General features: G+C 42.4%; 1 protein-coding gene across 1 annotated transcript in view; it reads right to left on the bottom strand.

The window, feature by feature from the left end:
- The window catches only part of LOC145987779 (sodium-dependent proline transporter-like), a 106833-nt gene that overhangs the window by 81439 nt on the left and 6288 nt on the right, over nucleotides 1-19106 (bottom strand). The gene's annotated exons all lie outside the window — the stretch shown is intronic.

The following is a 19106-nucleotide window of genomic DNA, read 5'->3' as shown; positions in this document are numbered from 1 at the left end:
GAGAAAAATCATTGTCGAGGAAGTTGTGAAGGTCAAGACAGTGTTATCTAAAGATACAAGAACTTTCGAGTCTTTCTGATTGGATGAGGGACTAACCCCACGCTGTCGTTTGTAGCGTAGGTAGTGTCTAATGGAAGTCCGTTATGATGTGGGATTCTTGTAATTTTTTTTTTAGAAAATAAAAAAAGACGGGAAAGGTTCCATATGTAACTAGTTTCTATTTCTGAAGACCGTTTTCTATAGTTACGGTAGGTTTTTGAAGTCCGCCATCTTGAATATGTTGACCGATTTCGCTCAACGCTATTAACAGAGTAATCCTCCGAGGTACCTAGCAACCAGTACGATTGGGTCCCAAAACTGGTGGCAAGGTCCCAAAACTGGGGGGCAAGGACAGTTGGTAGATAAAGCTTAGCATTAAGAAACCATAATGCCGGGACAAAAATGGCGAAAAGTGGGGGGCAATTCCCCCCCCTACTCGCCCCCCATGCTAGCAACTATAGCAGTTTTAGCTCGTAAACTGTAACTTTAGAGCAGATATAATGTTCAGAATTGTGTGGTTCCTTTCCCTACTGAACTAAAAATACTGCTGTACTTTTGATCAAATTGTAGTCTGTCAGTGTTCCGCTGACTGATGTACCTCTGGCGTGCCGCAATTGTAACAAATTATATGTAAATTTTTTACTCCTAATTATATTTTTATGAGTTTGTATTTATCGCTTTGTTGGCGTGACGACTTAATAAGATACCGCTTGTTACACACAACCGCCTATACTGTACACTGTGATTCAAAAGTCCATGAAACATTTTAGGAATTCACCACAGATAAACTATGCAACGGATAGTAGTAAATTTCGATGTCTATACCCGTAGAACGACAAGCCAAGTGCATAGTTGCCGTGGTTTGCCACTAGGAGGCAATAGTAGCAGAAGTAGAAAATATAGTACTAAGTAAACATGAGAGGACGTTTTGTGTGTTGGAATACGCTTGTCCGCTGTGACTGTGCAGCAACAATGTCGAACAGAATTTGAGAAAGAGCCCCCACTGACCGCTAATCTCCAAGAATTTTTGAACCGTATCATTACGACTGTGACAATGATCGACCGTGATATGCTAACAGGTGCGTGGAATTCACAGTACCGGTTTGATATCTACAGCTTAAACCATGGCGGACAAATAGAGCATTTGTGAGGTGTGTGCAAAAAATTTGGAGAGTTTGTCGTTCTATCGGCATCAGATATACCATATGTCGTATATGTAGTAATTCTAAAATGTTTGACAGCTTTATGAAACACCCTGTACAGAAGACCACAGATAGTTCGATATCTTCTTTTATTTCAACGCACTTTGTCAGAATTACTAGTGCCAACGCTTGCTTAACGCTGACTGCTTTTTATTGCCGTAGGGATATATGTTTTATTTTGCACACTTCTTTCGGATTCATAAAATGTTAATAACTGCGTGATTCGATTTCTGTTTGAATAATAATAATAATAATAATTTCAAACGATATCAGTGTATGGGAATAGCAATAATAATAACTTAATTGATATATAAGTATAATATTATATATTATTATTATACTTCTAATAGCATTTTTGTCAATAGTACCGGTAACTTATGCTTTGGAGTGGATTAACAGTTTGATATGAAGTGTTCAAACATGCATAATTTATGGTATGCCTCAAGAAAACAAATGGATGCAACATGAAGACAATTATTTTTTAAATATGACGCTACAATGGGTGTACCTATTTCGTTCAAGTACAATACCAGACCAGTCATCGGAGGGATCCGATAACTTCACTTCAAAAGCTTTAAACGTTAAGCATTTATCGGGCTCACACTATTGAGGAATTGACCCTACTTCGCCCATTACCCCTCCTGCACCGCTCCTCATATTTCAAAGATTTATTTTTAAGAAAATATGAGTGAATTAACTTTGTACATCTTCTAAAATGTAGCCTAGGCATGGATTTCAAACTATCAACAGAATTTGAAGCTATTAGTCCGCTATCTTAAAGTCGCATCGACTGATTTCGCCCAAAACAGTAAATCTTCAAAGCAAGGTATATCAAATACAAAAGGTATGGAGCCACTATTAAATTTTCAACACAGAATATCTAAATTTACTGAAGATATCGTGGTCAAAATATTGGCGACTTGCTCCAATTTCCCTCGAACTACATTGTATATTACAGTTATACAATTTATACAATATTATATAATTGTATAAACAGTGTATTACAAAGGAATTTTCGGCTGGTGAGAGCAAAAGATGAGCTAACAATTCTATTGGTTTCGTTTCCTTTGGAAAATGTTCTAAAAGTATGAGGAAGAATATGTTATATCGTCCCTCCTAAATTCCTTTGCGAGTTTCAAAGAGATTTATAACATTAGAACATACAGGCCGTGCACCACTTCTTGGGAGCAAAATAATGTAGTGATTGGTTAAAAGGTACGGTAATTAATTTCAGGCCATGCCGCCTGGAGCTCTGTGTCAGAAGGCCAGGGGTGTGACATATATGGAACATTTATCGTTTCGATGCTACACTCGGTTCGACCCCATTTCGTAGAACCGGTTCAGTTTATTGCTTTTCTAATGTACTTTTGATAAGTTAACCGATATATTGTAGTTGTAAATAAGCTTCCCGGAGACATGTATTAATCGCTACCAAACGGTATTGATATTTTTCAGGGTCGACGTTAGGATACTATTATCCTCGGTGAACTATATCTGCAAAGCATGGGATTTAAAGGGTGTCCCTTCCACGTAGCACACCCAAATGTCAACCTCGCTTCCACGTAGAACTCTGGACTGCATTTTGCAGACGAACGAGACTCTGGCGTCTATACCCATGTCCAATATAATCCTCTATGGGAGTTTGTTGTGTGTTGTCCATATGTGTTTGTGAGTGTCCCTTCATCTTTCATTTCTTTCATCCTCATCTTTGCGATTAGCCAAAATTGGCAAAAAAGCGAAGTAAAATAAACTAATTCAATCAATCTGCGAAGCCTGATACAATGTTACTCTTTTGACTTTTCAATGCAGCCAACTTAAGTACTTCATATAAGTGAACTTCTACTAGTTCCACTCTACCTTTTCCCACAATCTCTGCTCTTCTCCAAATTCTTCTATTGTTCGAACCCTTCTCTCTTTCAGTTATGATCCAATCCTGCCTTCTTCTCACATTCTCTAATATCCGCTACATCAATTCAAACTCTGCATATTAAAAATATGACAAATTTTCTTGAGTGAATAAGATTTCCTAAACTGTATTGCATACTTTTGGAGATAGTATTGGCTAAAAAAACATTTAAAAAAATCATGTTTTAAATTACTAAAAGCTCCCCTTACCAACTGTAGCTATATACACTTGACAGGCAAATTCCCAAAGGAGTATAATGTGAATTTATGGTTTCAGGGTGATACTGTATCCCCTCTTAAATATTTGAAGGGATATGATATACCCCTGTGCCCCAACTTACTGTGCCACTGATTATAGGTGCATATAATGTGTTATGTACTAATTCCATGCGTTTCCTTGCTCCCATTTTCCCTTATATTTAGCTTTTCATCTTTTCTTCCACATCCCTCACTTATCTTTTAGCAGGTCTCTCACTTTTTTGAGAATTTCTTCTCCAATTTCTTATTCTTAGGGCTCGAAAGTTGATAACCTTAGAAAATAATTAAACTGACCTATACAATGACCTTAAAATTCTTAAAAAATACCTGTTTTTTTAAATTACCTAAAATTATTTTCGATCTGAAAATGAAAGCTTGAGTTTATTCATAAATTATAAGATTATATTTGAAAAAATCGATAAAACCTGTTGATTGATTGTTTATAAACTACTGAAGCAAAACGATAAAAGCAATTAAGGGCTAATTTAATTTTCTTTACCTTTACTTCAAGGTTGCATAAAATACATCACAAGGTTTTTCTGTATGAGTCATTCATCTTCTTTCAGAGTGGACCTTGAAAGTCAGAAAATTCGGTTGTGTATCGCGTACATCAATTTATACAAGGCTGTCGGAGAGAAGGTGAGACAGATTTTTTCCTGGCTTGGCAACACTGCCATAAGGTTTCGGCACTAGTCGCGTCGTGTAGGATGATGACTCATTCTGTTTCCGTAGCAAGTTGTCACATGTTGCGAAACCACGTTAGTGAGCAGCTGTGTTGATTTGCCTGGAACGTGTTTCGTTTACCTCTCCAGGTTTTTGTGTATAACATTGCTTTTCGCGATGAGTATTCAAGATGAACAGCGACATGCCATAAAATTTTGTTGGATTAGGGAAATGTGTTGCGGAAACATATGCAATGTTTCAACAGGCATATGCCGATCAAGACAGACTGAGTAGAGCCACAGTGTACCGAAGGCACAGGTTGTTCGAAGATGGGCCCGAATCAGGAGAAGAACTCCTTCACGTTGTACCACGATAACGCACGCCCGCATACCGCGCGAGCTTTTCAGGATTACGCGACGAAGAGAAAAATAGAAATTTTTCCGCATCCAGCATACAGCCCGGACCTTGCACCCTGCGACTTTTGGCTATTTCCACTTTTAAAGGCCTCTTTACGTGGTCGTCATTTCATGGCGAACAAAGAAGTGATCACCGCAGCGCAAGTTATCTTCAGTTCGCTACCTGACAACGAATTTTCAAAGACATTCACAAAGTGGCAAGAGCGTACGGACGCTTGTTTAGCTGTCAATGCTGCCTATTTTGAAAAAGATGTACGTCTACTCGATATGGCTGATTCTGAATAAAAATTTTGTGGTTTGTAATTTTTTTGTTTCATTTTAATGATTCTTGGAGGAGTCCATGTACAGTGTCTCTCAAAAGTTTTAGGACAACGACATTTTAAACTAGGCAACCCAATTTACACAAGGTGTTGGTGGGTTGCGTGTAGAGTTAGGCTCAATTTCAGGGTTGCCACATGCACAATAGATATTTATAAAATGCGCGAAATGAATAAAAACAAGTAACATTGTATAAAATTATGAAAAATATCACTATTATATCGCAAGTGACAATTTTTTTTCTGAAAGAAAATAAAAAGGTTTCTTAGTATTTCATCGCTGATAAGTCTACAGAAAGGAAAAGAGGTGAGAGAAAACGAAAGGTGACAAAGGAGAGGAGAAAGAGAAAGCGAAAGGAGGAGAGGAAAAGTAGAGGAGAGAAGAAAGAGAGGATAAACGAGGAGAGGAGATGTAGTGAGGAGAATGGAAAAAGATTCTAGGAGAGATGAGGAAAATGGAGCAAAGAAGAGAGAAGAGGAGACGAGAGGAGGGGAGTGGAGAGTAGAGTAAAGGAGAGAAAAAGAGAAGAACGAAAAGAAGAGGAGAAGAGTGCAGTGGAGTCGGAAATCTAAGACAGGAGAGGAGATACGAGGAGTGGAGATGATTGGGATGGAGATAAGATACGAGAAAAGTAGGGAAGGCTATATGAGATAAAAGCAGATCGAGCAGAAGGAGGGGAGAGGAGAAGGAGAAGAGAAGAACAGAAGGGACTGAAGAGAAGAGGTAGTTGCAGAAAATATGGTCTCAGCGTCAAGAATTGATGCATTGGTCAAATTATCGACATGAAACATTCAATAACATTTTGAAATGTATTGGAGAATGTATTAGATCGGTTCGAAATGCATTTTGGCTTAGTTCAGAGCAAGATAAAATCTTCCATGTAAGATCTTTTATTTTGCCTGCAATTATACCACTAAAAACATGAATGTAATTTGAATATTTATAAGAGTAGACCCAAATAGAGAATTCAACGCCCGAAAATGGAGCTCGGTGGAGCTCGCCTTAATGGATTTCTCTCGTAAGGCATGAGCTCCATTTTCTGGCAGTGTTGCCAGCTGCTTACTCGAAAAAATCACCAAGGTTTTTTTTGGGTCTAACGTGGCCTAAAGCAAGGAGCTGGCAATCTTGCTTGAGGCTCGCCTTAATAGATTGTTTTTGTAAGGCATGAGCTCTATTTTCTCGCAGTGTTGCTAATATTTTACTCGAAAAAATCACCAAGGTTTTTTTGGGTCTAACCTAGCCTAAAATAAAAAACCAACAATCTTGCTTGAGGCTTGTTTTACAGTGCATAAAGCAAGAAGCTGGCAACCTTGCTTGAGGCTTGGAGAGAGAGAGAGAGGGAAGAGTTAAACAACCGACAGCTGCCAACACCCACCCTAACCTAACCTAACCTAACCTAACCTAACCTAACCTACTCTAACCTAACCTAACCTAACCTAACCTACTCTAACCTAACCTAACCTACTCTAACCTAACCTACTCTAACCTAACCTAACCTAACCTAACCTAGCCTAAAATAAAAAACCAACAATCTTGCTTGAGGCTTGTTTTACAGTGCATAAAGCAAGAAGCTGGCAACCTTGCTTGAGGCTTGGAGAGAGAGAGAGAGAGAGAGGGGGAAGAGTTAAACAACCGACAGCTGCCAACACCCACCCTAACCTAACCTAACCTAACCTAACCTACTCTAACCTAACCTAACCTAACCTAACCTACTCTAACCTAACCTAACCTACTCTAACCTAACCTAACCTACTCTAACCTAACCTACTCTAACCTAACCTACTCTAACCTAACCTAACCTAACCTAACCTAACCTAACCTAACCTAAAGCAAGGAGCTGGCAACCTTGCTTGAGGCTTGCCTTACAGTGCACAAAGCAATTTGCCAACCTACTGGTATTTTTGCCATGGCTTTTTACAAAAAAAAAGAGAGAGGAGAGAGAGAGGGGAGAGTTAAACAACCGACAGCCCACCTACAGTTTTTTTTTTGTCTAACCTAACCTAAAGCAAGAAGCTGGCAACTTTGCTTGAGGCTTGCGTTACAGTGCATAAAGCAATTTTTACCAACCTAACCTACATATACTAAACAAGAAGATAGGTTAGGTTAGGTTAGGTTAGGTTAGGCAACAAACATATATACTGCCGTAAAAAAGAGGGAGATATGGGTGGATGGTAATATAGTATGCGTGTGCGTGTGTGCGTATAATATGTAGCATTATTAACTAGAGTGTGTTGGCAATTTACTTACAACTAAAAAAAAATAGAGATGCCAACTTTGCTGTAAGATGAAAAGAGAGAGATTTATGGCCGGCAACAGTAATGAGCGAATGCATCTTATTGTAAATTTTTTCCAAGTCCCAAAAAAAAAAGAGAGAGGCCAATGTTTATATATCGTGATTTTTGTAAACCTCTCTCGGGGGAACGATGTGCCACACACGCGCACGCGCGTGTATTGTGACGCAAACAAACAAAATAATAATTGTTGTTTTTAGGATGCCTGGCCCCTATAACCTCGCCAGGGTGCGTGGTGCCCAACCAAAAATGTAAAAGTTTTCCCGTACGACCTTCGAACGTAGAATTGATTGACGTGCGGGCGAATCTCTTCCGGAATGTTTTTCAATTTGTATATTTACCTGTGCATACTATTCATCATCAATTTAGCCGTGTTCTGTTTCGCGTCTATTTCGAGCAGTTTGCCCGGCGGTAAAGTCTTATTGTTTTTTAAATTTTTTGATTTTTTACGCAAGGCCATGATCTTGCGTATGCACGTGGTGTTTAGCGTGTCTCGTGAAAAATACACGTGAAGATCAGCTTCCGTACAACCGGCTGGATTTGTAACGCCGCGATAAACATTAACTTCCGTACCGGGCAGAATGCCTGTTCCGGCGTGGAATTTGCGCCACTCCTAAGTTTACGTTGAAAGGGGAGAGGCCAGCTGCTATTTTGGCCATGCACATGCCCCCTTAACTTGCCCCGTAGGACACGTTCTGTTCTCTTACGAGAATTAATATAGGTTGTCATAGAACCCTCCAATTCATGACTTAGCAAAAACAATCTGTTTGGGGATTCATCACGTACACCTATACGTGAGAAAAAATATGAATAGAACCTATGTTCGGAAATCCAAAATGGCGACCGGAAGTGGGGTTATCTTGGAAACGGTAAGACTTAGGAAAAATCTGTTTGCGGATTCATCACGTACACCTATACGTGAGAAAAAATATGAATAGAACCTATGTTCGGAAATCCAAAATGGCGACCGGAAGTGGGGTTATCTTGGAAACGGTAAGACTTAGGAAAAATCTGTTTGCGGATTCATCCCGTACACCTATACGTGAGTAAAAGTATGAATAGAACCTATGTTCGGAAATCCAAAATGGCGACCGGAAGTGGGGTTATCTAGGAAACGGTAAGACTTAGGAGAAATCTGTTTGCGGATTCATCACGTACACCTATACGTGAGTAAAAGTATGAATAGAACCTATGTTCGGAAATCCAAAATGGCGACCGGAAGTGGGGTTATCTAGGAAACGGTAAGACTTAGGAGAAATCTGTTTGCGGATTCATCACGTACACCTATACGTGAGTAAAAGTATGAATAGAACCTATGCTCGGAAATCCAAAATGGCGACCGGAAGTGGGGTTATCTTGGAAACGGCAAGACTTAGGAGAAATCTGTTTGCGGATTCATCACGTACACCTATACGTGAGTAAAATTATGAATAGAATCTATGTTCGGAAATCGAAAATGGCGACCGGAAGTGGGATTATCTTGGAAACGGTAAGACTTAGGAAAATTTTGTTTGCGGATTTTTCATGTACACCTATACGTGAGAAAAAAATATGAATAGAATCTATGTTCGGAAATCGAAAATGGCGACCGGAAGTGGGATTATCTTGGAAACGGTAAGACTTAGGAAAATTCTGTTTTCGGATTCATCACGTACGCCTATACGTGAGTAAAATATGAATAGAACCTATGCTCGGAAATCGAAAATGGCGAGCGGAAATAAGGTTATCTTGGAAACGGCAAGACTTAGAAAAAATATGTTTGCTGATTCATCATGTACGTCTATACATGAGTAAAAATATGAATAGAACCTATGTTCGGAAATTTGAACGAAGCGAACAGAGAGATCGAATACGACGTGGACGTAGGCGACGGATTTATTCATCCTCACAGAGCGGACCTCTACCTTCAATTCGACGTGGTGAAGAAAGAAAGCGGAGACGCGTTTCCCGCAGCAGCAAACTTGATACTCGTGGACAACTTCGTGCCTCACCTGTTCTCGCAGGTGGAGGTGAGGAAACACAACACCGTCATCGACAGAATAGATTGTCCAGGCATCACGTCGACGGCGGTGGGAACGTTGAAATTATCCAAAACGGACGCAGCGTACTACCAGGCCGGGGGATTCGAAGCCGGGACCAAAATATCGACGAGAAGTCACACGGTGCTTTTTCCCATGCGTCTGCTTCCGGGATTCTTCTCGGACTACAAGGAGATTATGTGGAAGAGAGGACTGAGAATCATGTTTCAAAGAGCTGCCAACAACAACGACGCACTGATGCACTGATGCGACGCAGTTCAACAACATACAGTTCGACATGCCAGATTTCATCGTAGTGTTTTTTCAGACCGGGAGGGGCAAAAATCAGGAAAAAGATTCCAGCAAGTTTGACGACTGCAAGATCAAGAATGTTTATCTGAAGAACAGTAGAAACGAAGTGTTCCCGCACGAGAATTACAACCTCGCCGCGACCAAAAAAAAAACAAAAAAAAAACGATTACCTCAAATTTTACGAAGTGTTCTCGGCTTACAAACGCGTGACCGAGGGAAGCGTGGACATGTACTACATGCCCAGCGAATTCAAAGCACGGAGACCCATGACCGTCATCAACACATCTAAGAGAAAGAAGGTTGTGGTCAACGATCGAACCAACATCAAGATCGTCTGCGAGTTTCACGATGCCTTGCCCGAGGATATCCTATGTAGTGGAACGTGGAGAGAAACCTTGGTGATTTTTTCGAGTAAGATGTTGGCAACACTGCGAGAAAATAAGGCTTATGCCTTACAAGAGCAAACTATTAAGGCGAGCCTCACCGAGCCTTATTTTCGGTCGCAGAATTCTCCATTTGGGTCTACTAATGTTGCCAACTCACTAGGCCGTATCAATATTACGCGCTCAAACATGATTTAATTTTATTATATTTTCAGATTGACCACAAAACAAGGTGTTGACAGGCAGTGTGTATATATATTGTAAGAAGATGTTTTATTATCAACCTCCACTTCTTGCAGTACATCCTGGACACAGCGTTGCAGGTTAACAAAGGATTTTTGGTTAGTATATATTTTTTTTCTTAAAACTGTTCGGTTACTCGCTCGTTCTTGGCATCATACACAAAAGTTTTCTCCGCGATGAGGATGACGCTACACAGAGTGTCGGCAGGCAAGGTATCGTGGAACTCGCACACAATCTTGATGTTGGTGCGATCGTTAACAACCACCTGCTTTCTTTTAGATGTGTTGATGAGGAACATGGGTCTGCGAGCTATGAACTCGTTTGGATTGTAGTACACGTCCACGTTACCGGAAGTCACTCGTTTGTAAGCTGTGTACGCCTCGTACAGTTTCAGGTAGTCCTCTTCTGCGATGTTTAGGTTGTAGTTCTCACGTGGGAAAACTTCGTTCCTACCATTTTTGAGGTAAATGTTCTTAATCTTGCAGTTGTCGAACTGGCTTGAATTTTTCTCCTGATTGTTACCCCTTCCTGTCTGGAAGAGTACGACTGCAAACTCGGGCATGTCGTACCGAATGTTGTTGAATTGCGTGGTTACGTCAAATTCGAAATGATTGCCGGAAGCAGGTTTTTGCACACACTGGTAGCCATAAAACTGAATGGACACTTGAGGATTCTTCAGGATGTCGGCTTTGTACTTGAGAGCATAGTTTGATTCGTATTCTACCACTGGCACGCGCAGCTCCATGGACCTTACAATACACTTGGCAGCGTCGGGCAGTGTGTTGGGAAGCAAGGTAGTCCCGTCCGGGCCCAAAGTGCTGTATCGCATCAGTGCGTCGTTGTCGTTGGCAGCTCTGCGAAAAGTGACGCGCAAACCACCCTTCCACATGATCTCCTTGTAGTCTGAGAAGAAACCGGGCAGCAGACGCATGGGAAACAGTACTGTGTGACTTTGAGTTTTGATTTTTGTACCTGCTTCGAATCCCCCTGCCTGGTAGTATGCTGCATCGGTCTTGGAGAGTTTCAGTGTTCCCACGGCAGTCGAGGTAATCCCGGGGTAGTCAACCCTATCGATGACGGTGCCGTGCTTTCTAACTTCCACCTGCGAGAATAGGTACGGCACAAAATTATCTACGAGTCTTAGGTTTGCGTTGGCAAGAAATGCTTCGCCGTTGTCTCTCTTCACTACATCAAACTTGACGTACAAATCAGCTCTGTGAGGGTGAATGAATCCATCCCCGACGTCCACATCGTATTCTATCTCTCGATTCGCTTCGTTAAGGTTGGCAAACGTGCGACGGTTGGGAGGGAAGGACTGCAACTCGTAACTTTCGATTTGTTCCATGATGGCTATTTATTATATGTTAATCTCCACGACGGCAGTGGTCGCGGCTCCTGCAAAATCAACCACCTCCCTCTTCTTGTTTGTTACTGCTAATTCTATGTTGTCTATGCGATTACGAGATACAGGAAAGTATATCGGTGGGGAGGGTGTGTAGATAATTGGCTCCATGAACTCAGAGTTTGGTTTGAACGTAGCGATAATACCTGTCTGCTTGTGACTCCCTGGGATGCCGTCAAAGGATTTGGTGATCATACCTTGATCATTTTTTTACAGAGCAGTTCGGGTAGGTTGTTATTTATAGACCCCACCCCAATTTTTTTTGTTTTGTGTTCATGGCGATGGTCGTACCTAATGCGGCGACCCGTTCGCCCAGCGAGATGTCTCTGCAGACGAGTCTCCCGAAAGCTGCGTGCTCTAACTTTCTGTCAGCATCATGACGTACATCGAGATCGGTATTGGTATTGTAGGCAATATCGTGATCCTTGCATGCAGCATCCAGGGGATTCACACCCTTGTCGCCTCTTTTTAGTCGTTGTTCGAGTTTGGTACCGGGGCCGCGGTACTGGTAACCTGGCAAGTGCATCTTGAAGGGTGGCTTGTTGATGATGTCGTTCACGAGACCTCGACCTTCGGCCACGTTCCAAAATTTCGGAGGTAGGGTGTTGATGATTTTGATGAGGTACCCTATGCTTTTGTTGTCATTCACAATGAAGTTGGCAAGCTTGGAGCTAACCATGTCCACAATTCCTACCTTCTTGTTGTGAAAGTTGCTGTTGCCTGCATTCTCCTCTCCTGCAATAACCAACAACCTGTCTATGAGCTTGCGCACGTCGTCAACCCACACAAACTCTTTGGGCAGGTTGTTGTAGAGTTTGACGCCGCTGCCTGTTTTGACCTGGTTCCATATCGGCTTGATGAGGTTCTTGTATTTTTCGCCGCTGCTAGATTTGACACGATTCTACGTAGCGTCGTTGTTTTGGTACAAGGCATCCGTCATGATCAAAATTTCCTTGTAACTTTGGTAATCTTCGTCTGTGTAATCTCTTGGCTGCTTTTTTGGCGATGAGTTCCCACAGTCCAACCGTGCCGGGATACTTGTTCCAGCTGTTTTTCTCACCCAAATTGACTTTCACGTTGTCACCCTCGAACGTGACTTTCGATTTTCCGATTTTCCAAACCACGCCCTCGTTGAGTTCCATGGTTGGGTACAATCCGAAAACCTCGTTTTTCTCGAACTAAACTCAACGGCCTGTTGATCAATCAATTTTCGGAACGCTGCTCTTCTTGCTGGAACAGTGACGATTTCGGATTTGTGACGATCGACATGACGAGGAAACCCAACGACGGAAAATACAAAAACAAAATTAACGACTTTCTAAACGTTGCAACGTTGTGAGAAACATTTCTCACAACGTTGCAACGTTTAGAAAGTCGTTAATTTTGTTTTTGTATTTTCCGTCGTTGGGTTTCCTCGTCATGTCGATCGTCACAAATCCGAAATCGTCACTGTTCCAGCAAGAAGAGCAGCGTTCCGAAAATTGATTGATCAACAGGCCGTTGAGTTTAGTTCGAGAAAAACGAGGTTTTCGGATTGTACTCAACCATGGAACTCAACGAGGGCGTGGTTTGGAAAATCGGAAAATCGAAAGTCACGTTCGAGGGTGACAACGTGAAAGTCAATTTGGGTGAGAAAAACAGCTGGAACAAGTATCCCGGCACGGTTGGACTGTGGGAACTCATCGCCAAAAAAGCAGCCAAGAGATTACACAGACGAAGATTACCAAAGTTACAAGGAAATTTTGATCATGACGGATGCCTTGTACCAAAACAACGACGCTACGTAGAATCGTGTCAAATCTAGCAGCGGCGAAAAATACAAGAACCTCATCAAGCCGATATGGAACCAGGTCAAAACAGGCAGCGGCGTCAAACTCTACAACAACCTGCCCAAAGAGTTTGTGTGGGTTGACGACGTGCGCAAGCTCATAGACAGGTTGTTGGTTATTGCAGGAGAGGAGAATGCAGGCAACAGCAACTTTCACAACAAGAAGGTAGGAATTGTGGACATGGTTAGCTCCAAGCTTGCCAACTTCATTGTGAATGACAACAAAAGCATAGGGTACCTCATCAAAATCATCAACACCCTACCTCCGAAATTTTGGAACGTGGCCGAAGGTCGAGGTCTCGTGAACGACATCATCAACAAGCCACCCTTCAAGATGCACTTGCCAGGTTACCAGTACCGCGGCCCCGGTACCAAACTCGAACAACGACTAAAAAGAGGCGACAAGGGTGTGAATCCCCTGGATGCTGCATGCAAGGATCACGATATTGCCTACAATACCAATACCGATCTCGATGTACGTCATGATGCTGACAGAAAGTTAGAGCACGCAGCTTTCGGGAGACTCGTCTGCAGAGACATCTCGCTGGGCGAACGGGTCGCCGCATTAGGTACGACCATCGCCATGAACACAAAACAAAAAAAATTGGGGTGGGGTCTATAAATAACAACCTACCCGAACTGCTCTGTAAAAAAATGATCAAGGTATGATCACCAAATCCTCTGACGGCATCCCAGGGAGTCACAAGCAGACAGGTATTATCGCTACGTTCAAACCAAACTCTGAGTTCATGGAGCCAATTATCTACACACCCTCCCCACCGATATACTTTCCTGTATCTCGTAATCGCATAGACAACATAGAATTAGCAGTAACAAACAAGAAGAGGGAGGTGGTTGATTTTGCAGGAGCCGCGACCACTGCCGTCGTGGAGATTAACATATAATAAATAGCCATTATGGAACAAATCGAAAGTTACGAGTTGCAGTCCTTCCCTCCCAACCGTCGCACGTTTGCCAACCTTAACGAAGCGAATCGAGAGATAGAATACGATGTGGACGTCGGGGATGGATTCATTCACCCTCACAGAGCTGATTTGTACGTCAAGTTTGATGTAGTGAAGAGAGACAACGGCGAAGCATTTCTTGCCAACGCAAACCTAAGACTCGTAGATAATTTTGTGCCGTACCTATTCTCGCAGGTGGAAGTTAGAAAGCACGGCACCGTCATCGATAGGGTTGACTACCCCGGGATTACCTCGACTGCCGTGGGAACACTGAAACTCTCCAAGACCGATGCAGCATACTACCAGGCAGGGGGATTCGAAGCAGGTACAAAAATCAAAACTCAAAGTCACACAGTACTGTTTCCCATGCGTCTGCTGCCCGGTTTCTTCTCAGACTACAAGGAGATCATGTGGAAGGGTGGTTTGCGCGTCACTTTTCGCAGAGCTGCCAACGACAACGACGCACTGATGCGATACAGCACTTTGGGCCCGGACGGGACTACCTTGCTTCCCAACACACTGCCCGACGCTGCCAAGTGTATTGTAAGGTCCATGGAGCTGCGCGTGCCAGTGGTAGAATACGAATCAAACTATGCTCTCAAGTACAAAGCCGACATCCTGAAGAATCCTCAAGTGTCCATTCAGTTTTATGGCTACCAGTGTGTGCAAAAACCTGCTTCCGGCAATCATTTCGAATTTGACGTAACCACGCAATTCAACAACATTCGGTACGACATGCCCGAGTTTGCAGTCGTACTCTTCCAGACAGGAAGGGGTAACAATCAGGAGAAAAATTCAAGCCAGTTCGACAACTGCAAGATTAAGAACATTTACCTCAAAAATGGTAGGAACGAAGTTTTCCCACGTGAGAACTACAACCTAAACATCGCAGAAGAGGACTACCTGAAACTGTACGAGGCGTACACAGCTTACAAACGAGTGACTTCCGGTAACGTGGACGTGTACTACAATCCAAACGAGTTCATAGCTCGCAGACCCATGTTCCTCATCAACACATCTAAAAGAAAGCAGGTGGTTGTTAACGATCGCACCAACATCAAGATTGTGTGCGAGTTCCACGATACCTTGCCTGCCGACACTCTGTGTAGCGTCATCCTCATCGCGGAGAAAACTTTTGTGTATGATGCCAAGAACGAGCGAGTAACCGAACAGTTTTAAGAAAAAAAATATATACTAACCAAAAATCCTTTGTTAACCTGCAACGCTGTGTCCAGGATGTACTGCAAGAAGTGGAGGTTGATAATAAAACATCTTCTTACAATATATATACACACTGCCTGTCAACACCTTGTTTTGTGGTCAATCTGAAAATATAATAAAATTAAATCATGTTTGAGCGCGTAATATTGATACGGCCTAGTGAGTTGGCAACATTAGTAGACCCAAATGGAGAATTCTGCGACCGAAAATAAGGCTCGGTGAGGCTCGCCTTAATAGTTTGCTCTTGTAAGGCATAAGCCTTATTTTCTCGCAGTGTTGCCAACATCTTACTCGAAAAAATCACCAAGGTTTCTCTCCACGTTCCACTACATAGGATATCCTCGGGCAAGGCATCGTGAAACTCGCAGACGATCTTGATGTTGGTTCGATCGTTGACCACAACCTTCTTTCTCTTAGATGTGTTGATGACGGTCATGGGTCTCCGTGCTTTGAATTCGCTGGGCATGTAGTACATGTCCACGCTTCCCTCGGTCACGCGTTTGTAAGCCGAGAACACTTCGTAAAATTTGAGGTAATCGTTTTTTTTTGTTTTTTTTTGGTCGCGTCGAGGTTGTAATTCTCGTGCGGGAACACTTCGTTTCTACTGTTCTTCAGATAAACATTCTTGATCTTGCAGTCGTCAAACTTGCTGGAATCTTTTTCCTGATTTTTGCCCCTCCCGGTCTGAAAAAACACTACGATGAAATCTGGCATGTCGAACTGTATGTTGTTGAACTGCGTCGCATCAGTGCATCAGTGCGTCGTTGTTGTTGGCAGCTCTTTGAAACATGATTCTCAGTCCTCTCTTCCACATAATCTCCTTGTAGTCCGAGAAGAATCCCGGAAGCAGACGCATGGGAAAAAGCACCGTGTGACTTCTCGTCGATATTTTGGTCCCGGCTTCGAATCCCCCGGCCTGGTAGTACGCTGCGTCCGTTTTGGATAATTTCAACGTTCCCACCGCCGTCGACGTGATGCCTGGACAATCTATTCTGTCGATGACGGTGTTGTGTTTCCTCACCTCCACCTGCGAGAACAGGTGAGGCACGAAGTTGTCCACGAGTATCAAGTTTGCTGCTGCGGGAAACGCGTCTCCGCTTTCTTTCTTCACCACGTCGAATTGAAGGTAGAGGTCCGCTCTGTGAGGATGAATAAACCCGTCGCCTACGTCCACGTCGTATTCGATCTCTCTGTTCGCTTCGTTCAAATTTCCGAACATAGGTTCTATTCATATTTTTACTCATGTATAGACGTACATGATGAATCAGCAAACATATTTTTTCTAAGTCTTGCCGTTTCCAAGATAACCTTATTTCCGCTCGCCATTTTCGATTTCCGAGCATAGGTTCTATTCATATTTTACTCACGTATAGGCGTACGTGATGAATCCGAAAACAGAATTTTCCTAAGTCTTACCGTTTCCAAGATAATCCCACTTCCGGTCGCCATTTTCGATTTCCGAACATAGATTCTATTCATATTTTTTTCTCACGTATAGGTGTACATGAAAAATCCGCAAACAAAATTTTCCTAAGTCTTACCGTTTCCAAGATAATCCCACTTCCGGTCGCCATTTTCGATTTCCGAACATAGATTCTATTCATAATTTTACTCACGTATAGGTGTACGTGATGAATCCGCAAACAGATTTCTCCTAAGTCTTGCCGTTTCCAAGATAACCCCACTTCCGGTCGCCATTTTGGATTTCCGAGCATAGGTTCTATTCATACTTTTACTCACGTATAGGTGTACGTGATGAATCCGCAAACAGATTTCTCCTAAGTCTTACCGTTTCCTAGATAACCCCACTTCCGGTCGCCATTTTGGATTTCCGAACATAGGTTCTATTCATACTTTTACTCACGTATAGGTGTACGTGATGAATCCGCAAACAGATTTCTCCTAAGTCTTACCGTTTCCTAGATAACCCCACTTCCGGTCGCCATTTTGGATTTCCGAACATAGGTTCTATTCATACTTTTACTCACGTATAGGTGTACGGGATGAATCAGCAAACATATTTTTTCTAAGTCTTGCCGTTTCCAAGATAACCCCACTTCCGGTCGCCATTTTGGATTTCCGAGCATAGGTTCTATTCATACTTTTTCTCACGTATAGGTGTACGTGATGAATCCGCAAACAGATTTTTCCTAAGTCTTACCGTTTCCAAGATAACCCCACTTCCGGTCGCCATTTTGGATTTCCGAACATAGGTTCTATTCATATTTTTTCTCACGTATAGGTGTACGTGATGAATCCCCAAACAGATTGTTTTTGCTAAGTCATGAATTGGAGGGTTCTATGACAACCTATATTAATTCTCGTAAGAGAACAGAACGTGTCCTACGGGGCAAGTTAAGGGGGCATGTGCATGGCCAAAATAGCAGCTGGCCTCTCCCCTTTCAACGTAAACTTAGGAGTGGCGCAAATTCCACGCCGGAACAGGCATTCTGCCCGGTACGGAAGTTAATGTTTATCGCGGCGTTACAAATCCAGCCGGTTGTACGGAAGCTGATCTTCACGTGTATTTTTCACGAGACACGCTAAACACCACGTGCATACGCAAGATCATGGCCTTGCGTAAAAAATCAAAAAATTTAAAAAACAATAAGACTTTACCGCCGGGCAAACTGCTCGAAATAGACGCGAAACAGAACACGGCTAAATTGATGATGAATAGTATGCACAGGTAAATATACAAATTGAAAAACATTCCGGAAGAGATTCGCCCGCACGTCAATCAATTCTACGTTCGAAGGTCGTACGGGAAAACTTTTACATTTTTGGTTGGGCACCACGCACCCTGGCGAGGTTATAGGGGCCAGGCATCCTAAAAACAACAATTATTATTTTGTTTGTTTGCGTCACAATACACGCGCGTGCGCGTGTGTGGCACATCGTTCCCCCGAGAGAGGTTTACAAAAATCACGATATATAAACATTGGCCTCTCTCTTTTTTTTTGGGACTTGGAAAAAATTTACAATAAGATGCATTCGCTCATTACTGTTGCCAGCCATAAATCTCTCTCTCTCTTCATCTTACAGCAACGTTGGCATCTCTATTTTTTTTAGTTGTAAGTAAATTGCCAACACACTCTAGTTAATAATGCTACATATTATACGCACACACGCACACGCATACTATATTACCATCCATCCATCCATCCATCTCCCTCTCTTTTACGGCAGTATATATGTTTGTTGCCTAACCTAACCTAACCTAACCTAACCTAACCGAACCTAACCTAACCTAACCTATCTTCTTGTTTAGTATATGTAGGTTGGCAAAAATTGCTTTATGCACTGTAACGCAAGCCTCAAGCAAAGTTGCCAGCTTCTTGCTTTAGGTTAGGTTAGACAAAAAAATCTGTAGGTGGGCTGTCGGTTGTTTAACTCTCCCCTCTCTCTCTCTTTTTTTTGTAAAAAGCCATGGCAAAAATACCAGTAGGTTGGCAAATTGCTTTATGCACTGTAAGGCAAGCCTCAAGCAAGGTTGCCAGCTCCTTGCTTTAGGTTAGGTTAGGTTAGGTTAGGTTAGGTTAGGTTAGGTTAGGTTAGAGTAGGTTAGGTTAGAGTAGGTTAGGTTAGGTTAGAGTAGGTTAGGTTAGGTTAGGTTAGGTTAGAGTAGGTTAGGTTAGGTTA

The sequence above is a fragment of the Lepisma saccharinum genome, chromosome 5, assembly GCF_977018435.1.
Source record: "Lepisma saccharinum chromosome 5, izLepSacc3.1, whole genome shotgun sequence".
NCBI lineage: Eukaryota > Metazoa > Arthropoda > Insecta > Zygentoma > Lepismatidae > Lepisma > Lepisma saccharinum.
This window is presented reverse-complemented; position numbering and strand designations above follow the sequence as displayed.